The sequence below is a fragment of the Pinus tabuliformis genome, chromosome 4_1, assembly GCF_031772625.1.
Source record: "Pinus tabuliformis cultivar Carrire ecotype Pingquan chromosome 4_1, CPIR1, whole genome shotgun sequence".
NCBI classification, from domain to species: Eukaryota; Viridiplantae; Streptophyta; class Pinopsida; order Pinales; family Pinaceae; genus Pinus; species Pinus tabuliformis.
The window spans coordinates 516,191,653-516,198,384 of NC_142303.1; positions in this window are offsets into that span (position 1 = coordinate 516,191,653).

Below are 6,732 nucleotides of genomic sequence, written 5' to 3' on the forward strand. Positions count from 1 at the left end.
GTTGATCATTAATCTGTGTGTCAGAATCATATAACAGTAAGCAGGAATAGAAAAGTAGAGAAGACAGTCACACAAAATAAGACAAGATATAAGGTGGAAACCCAATGTGGGTGAAAACCACCTGCTGCAATATGTCTCTATCTTCTTTCAATTAGAAACTTCTTCTTACAAAGATTTTGTACTGGTGCAGTCTTATACTAGTAGTAGGCTTCAACCTGTAGAAGGTCTTCTGGAAGGGAGCTACAACCCCCTTTTCTCTTGTACTAGCTGAGGTACTAGTACATAGGTGCTGACCAACATAAGACTTCTCTTTTCTTCCAAGGACCACGTTTCATAAATTTTCAAACTGGATCCATAAATATCAATCATACATCAAATATATCTGCAATCAACCAACTTCCTTGTACAAATACGGAATCAATAACTTCTCAGAACATAGTACGAGTAAGCAAACACTAATTCAGAAGCCTAAACACTGCAGCAATAGACAAAAGCAGCTAAAACATATTTCAAGAAAAAGTATGCAACTTCAATAATAGAAACCTGCATATGTCTGCAGTATTCACTTCTTTAACTTGCAGGTATCCGCACCTCCACTGTGTCGAACCTGCATGTGTCCGCACCTACATTGTGTTGAGCCTGCGGGTATCCGCACATGGGCTATGTCAAGCCTACACATATCTGAGCGTGCGCTGTGTCGAGCCTGCGGGTATCCGCGCCTGTGTTGTGTCGAGACTGTGGGTATCCGCACCTACGCTGTGTCAAACTTGTGGGTATAGATAATTTATCAGGCTTCAATTATACCCAGATCATCAGATTTACAGATCTGATCATGCGCCAAGGATATCTCGACCCAACAGTAGATTTGTCTTGTAATTCTCAGGTTTCTCCTTGATTCAAGTCCAGCTATAACTCACCAAACGATCACCAAAATTTCAGATCTTTCTCATCTCAAGATATTCAACACATTAGTTGCCCAACCAAATGATCTCCTTTGCTTTTTATAGTCTATGCCTTACTCAAACCATGGTCCAAAGCCATAGAGATCCAAGACTAGGGACGCAAAAACCTGAGTTCAATACTTTAGATGCAAAACCATGGACCAAAACCATAGGATCAAAAATGTCGGATTAAATACCATGGACCAACAATAAGATTTCCCATGTGCGTGCTTTTCTCTGTATGAAAGTGTGTGTACTTCACGTCTGCACTTTTTTTTGGAGAACCTGCGTACATGTTCGTAGCTTTTGTTCGGCGCACCTGCGTATGTCCGCGGCTTCGTGAACAGGAACCTGCGGGTATCTCATTTTCTACTATTTTGAGAGCTTGAACTTGTGATATGCACTTTGAGTGAGTTGCCATCAAGGTCAACACTTATGTCATCGAGCCAAAACTGTGTCATAATGCCAACAGTCCCTTCTTTTTATAGAAGAAACACTTGGAATCCTTCTTGATATCGGCTTGGGGAGGTACTCTACCTTTACCTTTCCTATTGGCTTGAGATTTGCCCCTTCCATGCATTGACATCATTACACTTTCTCCTAGTTCCATCACAAATCTCTTTTCCTCTTGAACACACATGGTCATGAGTTCATTAATTGACCATTTATCCTTATGTGTGTTGTATGAGATTTTGAAGGGTACATATTGTTGTGAAAGTGTGTTCAGGATGTAGTGCACTAGGAAGGACTCTAATATTTCAACTTCAAGATTTTTCAATTGAGCCACAGTGTCCTTCATTTGCATGATGTGCGTGCGTACACCTTTCACACTAGTGAGCCTTAGGGATGAGAACTTCATGATTATGGTACTTGCTAGTGCCTTATCTGAAGTGACGAATTGATGATCAATGGCTTTCAGCAAGTCTCGGGCCTTTTCATGCTGATCAATGGAACCACGAATACCAGCTGAAATTTTAGTCTTAATGAACATCATGCTTAGGCGATTAGATAGTTCCCATCGTTCATAAAGCATGATGTCTGCTACAGTGTTGGTATTAGTTAGTGCTGGTGGTTTATCTTTCCTAATAGCATAGTCTATGTCCATCCACCCCAAATGAAGGAGAACTCCCTCCTTGCAGACCTTATAGTTATCTTCCTTAAGTTCAGGGATATCACAATGAATTTCAGAGAAATTTGCAGGTTGTACAACTGCATAAAATTAAATATCACGTGCTTATGCTAAATTTGAGGCCTAAATAAAATTTCATGCTTCACCAATGTAAATAATGCTTAAAATTGAATCTAATGACATAAAATTTGTCTATGGACTAAATTTTCAATTCAAGCATATTCAATTATTCTTTATGATAGAATTTATCAAAATATTCACTTAATTCATAATTCTAAAGGGTATATTATGATTATAATTTGATATAAATTTGATCTTAGATTTGAACTTTATGATAAAACTATTAATTCATAATTCCTGTGGGTAAGTTATGAAAATTTGATATTTTGTCCTAATTAATTATATAGATATAATAAAAATTGTTGTGGCATAAAATTTATTACATTTAGTATAATTAATTACAATCAATGTCTAAACAATCTTTATGTGATCCTAGTCAATCATAATATATAATATTGTTTAATTAGAGATGTTGTGGCTATTCTCTAATCAATTAAAAATTATATGGATCACTAGAAACTAGCATTTGCACCTAATGTTGCAAAGAAAACGCCGTAAGGCAAGCCAATAGAAAATGAACTAGTAGCTTGATGTGTCTTGTAAAATCAACAACATTATAATGTTTCAAAAATGATATATTTACAATGTTCAAGATCATTTAGTCAACATTTATTACCATGAAAAATAACAATATAAAGGCCTAGAAAATAGGCTTTTGATCACCCTATGAGTACACAAATAATAATGTTGAAGGTACATTTGAGATAATTTCACAAAATGGCTACTGAAGATGCAATATCCACTTGCAAAAATTAAATTAACCTGAATAAGCATAGAGGAAGAGTGGGTTATGTAGATGGAAAAATTAAGAAGAAGCCCAAGATCATAAAATGAAGGAGAAATAAACTTCAAATAACAATGTTAAATTGACCCTGATTTTCTGAATACAACCATGACCATGAACAACAATGGTGTGATACACTCCATTCCTAGATCTCAACTATAATATTCTATACAGAACGTTTGTGCCCATTTTCACTGAAGAAAAAACCATTACATATAATAAGGTGACAATAAGACAAAGATATGATAGATATGAAATGGGAAATAACCAATAATTGGCGACAAGACTAAAATAGCTATGATACTAAATTTGACAAATAAACTTCTAATTATAATAACAGTTCAATGAATGGAAAAGTAGCTCTACAAAATCTAGAAATAGATGTTGACTTATGAACTTTCATTTAATAAAAATATCCTATTTATGTTAAGAACTTGTAAAAGTACGGAATCAAGTTGTAGGTGGAAATTACATGCATTGCTTCCCCCTCCTTATCACTAGATTTTGGGCCTTTCATTGGTCCTTCTTCACCAAAAATCTTTCCCTCATCCATAGCAATTTTCTGATTTGTTTCTTTCTTTGTTCTCACATTAGCCTTTGCTAATAGATACAAAACAACCATTGGCATTTTTACTGTAGAATTTTTTTTTGGAGGTGTTGTAGGATGAGGATACTCAAATAATGAGGGTGTGGCGTGTGAAAGAACCTTAAATTTTGGCTAAAGAACCTTTGTGCCCATTTTCGTTGAAGAAAAAATCATTACATATAATAAGGAGGCAATAAGACAAAGATATCATAGATATGAAATGGGAAATAAGCAATAGGTTGTGACAAGACTTAAATAGCTATGCTATGAAATTTGACAAATAACCTTCTAACTATAATAACAGGTCAATTAAAGTTAAAGAATCTCTACAATAGGTAGAAAGAGATGTTGACTTGTGAACAGCCATTTAATAAAAAATTACCATTTATGTTAAGAACTTGTAAAAATATGGAATCAAGTTGCAGTGGAAATTACCTGCGTTGTTGCCCCTCCTTATCACTAGATTTTGGGCCACTTTTTTGGGATTTTTACCCCGACAAACTTCATGTCCATTTGAATCTGTTCAAAAAATGCAAAAATACAGAAGATGATCTAAACATGGTACTATCATTTAATATTCGGTGTGCACCCTGCATTTAATTTCAGTCTCCTTTTATAGTATGGGTATTAACCTATTTGTGATAACATAGTTTCTTGAGCTCTCCCAACCACGTTTTAAATTTATTTCTTTTGTTTCCAAGCACGCATCTTGCTACCTGAGTTGTCTCATCTTCGTGGGATTTCCCAACTGTTTATTGAAAAAAGTACGCATGGCACAAAATTCTGGAGCAACTTTAAGAAGATATTTCATAACAGTAACATTATTACTTCAAAACGAATGTCTGTCAGTAGTTAGTGGCTCCTGAGATTTATTATATTTGACATGAAATACATCTACGATGTACAATAAGAATTCAAAAGGCTAGAATACCAACACTATGCGAGCCCTATTATGACCAACGTTTGCAACAAATCTTTAGGGCACCTCGTAAAAGTAACAAAATTTGATCTCTATTATAGTAAGATTAGAGGATTAATTTCCTTGATAATTTGATTGGTCTTAGCTGAGAACCATGGATGAATTCCAATCTAAAATCAGGATTTGAAGTGATAAGCACAAAAAGGTGAAATTTTAAATGTTGACGATTTAGAAAACTGCAAATCGAGTTGGATAAACATATATTCTATATAATGAAAGTGATTTAACAACGGTAGTTCCCTTTTAGCATATTATATATAACACTTATATTTCATCTTCGGTAGTTCCCTTTTAGCACATTATATATAACACCTACATTTCATCTTTGTCATATCCTCGTCGGTCTTGGGTCAGTGGTCATTCAATACACTTCTTCAAGTATAACGACAAGTATTCTCTTACATTGAGAATGTCTGAAGATCGTTTGAGACGAAACGGTAATGGATCTCGCAATTATCAAAACATTCCTTTTTCTCCATCTTGGAATGATCATGAAAAGAAGTGGACAGAAATGGAGGGCACGACCCCTCTTTTCCATTGTTCATAATCTGCATAAATGGAAAGGAAATCGCCACAAATAAGAACCAGATATGAGATGAATAAAAAAAACACTATCTCTTGTGGACTAAGACGTGTACCCACGTCACAAGTTGCCTCAAAATCAATCACAACGAAGTACTGAAAATCTTGGAGTTGAAGTTCCTGGGCATTACCTTGAGGATGTAGTTTGAAAGGTAGTTGTAGTTCCAGGGTATTTCCTTGAGGTTGCAGTTTAAAAGGTACATTCTGAAGACTGCTTCCTGGTGGCACCATGTAGTCCCAATTCCTTTGACTAATAAGTCCCTGGTTCAATGTATGTGTTGGGTACGTATGAAAACTGAAAGCTTGTGGAAAGTACACAAGGGCATCTGGTACACTCATAGACATTGCCTTTATATAACCTTCATTGAAAGGTAGTACATATCCATGGGGATTTAGTACACTGTCAAAATCTGGTATGCCACATGAAAACAAATCTTTCTCACTCTTTATTGCTATGCAAACTCCAACAGTACCATAAAAGTTAAAACCTGCAATTCTATTTGGTGACCACATTATAGGAACCTCGTGGTTCCTTATAATTTGTTCTGCATTATCATGTAGAAAAAGTTAGAACACATCAGCCAGAAAAACAATTATTTAATACTGTATATTCCTAAGTCTAACCTAGTGACCTATCATATCTTTATGTTTAGGCTTGTAGATGGGAGTTTGGGTATCACATCCTTTTGATTTTTGTTAGTCTGCTTCTGTGGGCTGTTTTGCATTCTCAACTTTCGATTTTGAAGGTGTTTTTTTGGCAATTCCGGCTTTCCTCAAAGTGGTACTCGGTCTAGCAATTAGAGAACTTTGGGCTTGTCTCTTACTCAAGCCTGGAAGACTTCGACTTATCCTTTTATATTTTTTTGTTGAAGGGATTCCTTTTGGATGTTTGCCATGTATACTCCATTAGGGCAATTCTGGGAGCTTTGGGATATGGATTACCAAGAAGTTCCGTAAATGCACAAAGTTCTGTGAAGGCATGAAGACTTTATTAATAGCAATAGGACATCTATATTCTTGGTAACATCTAAGGCCCATGAAAAATGAGCACCAATGAAATAGAATAAAATGGCTATTAGATAAAAATAAAAACAATACAATGCCAGAATCTCACAAAAGAAATAATAAAAATAATTTGACTCTTGCAATACTTGCCAACTTTTGTTTGCCATTTTGACTGTAAATGAAGATTATAGAAGTGCCCAGAACCACTTATGTTGCATCCTTCAAGACATCCTAAATTAAAACCTAGGTTAACAAAGAAAATCCTCCATAGGCTGCATACATATGATAAGTCAGTGCTCTAAGTACTCTGGATGTAACAAATTTAAGGATGTTCAATTTGAACTGGTGATTTTTGGCAAATATTTAAAGTCGTGAGTGATCTAATTATAAATTACAATTTACTTGCATCAAAGCAAAGCAAACAAATTAAACAAAAATGAAAACCTGCAGCATTGTACATTGGATGCAAAGAGGTACACCTTAAAAATCAAATAACTACAAAGCTTTAAACAGTCTACAGTAAAATGGCATGCATCTTAAGCTCCACTAGCCAGAGCTAGCCACAGACTTGACAATCCATAGATTCAACCTACTATTGCAGAAGAG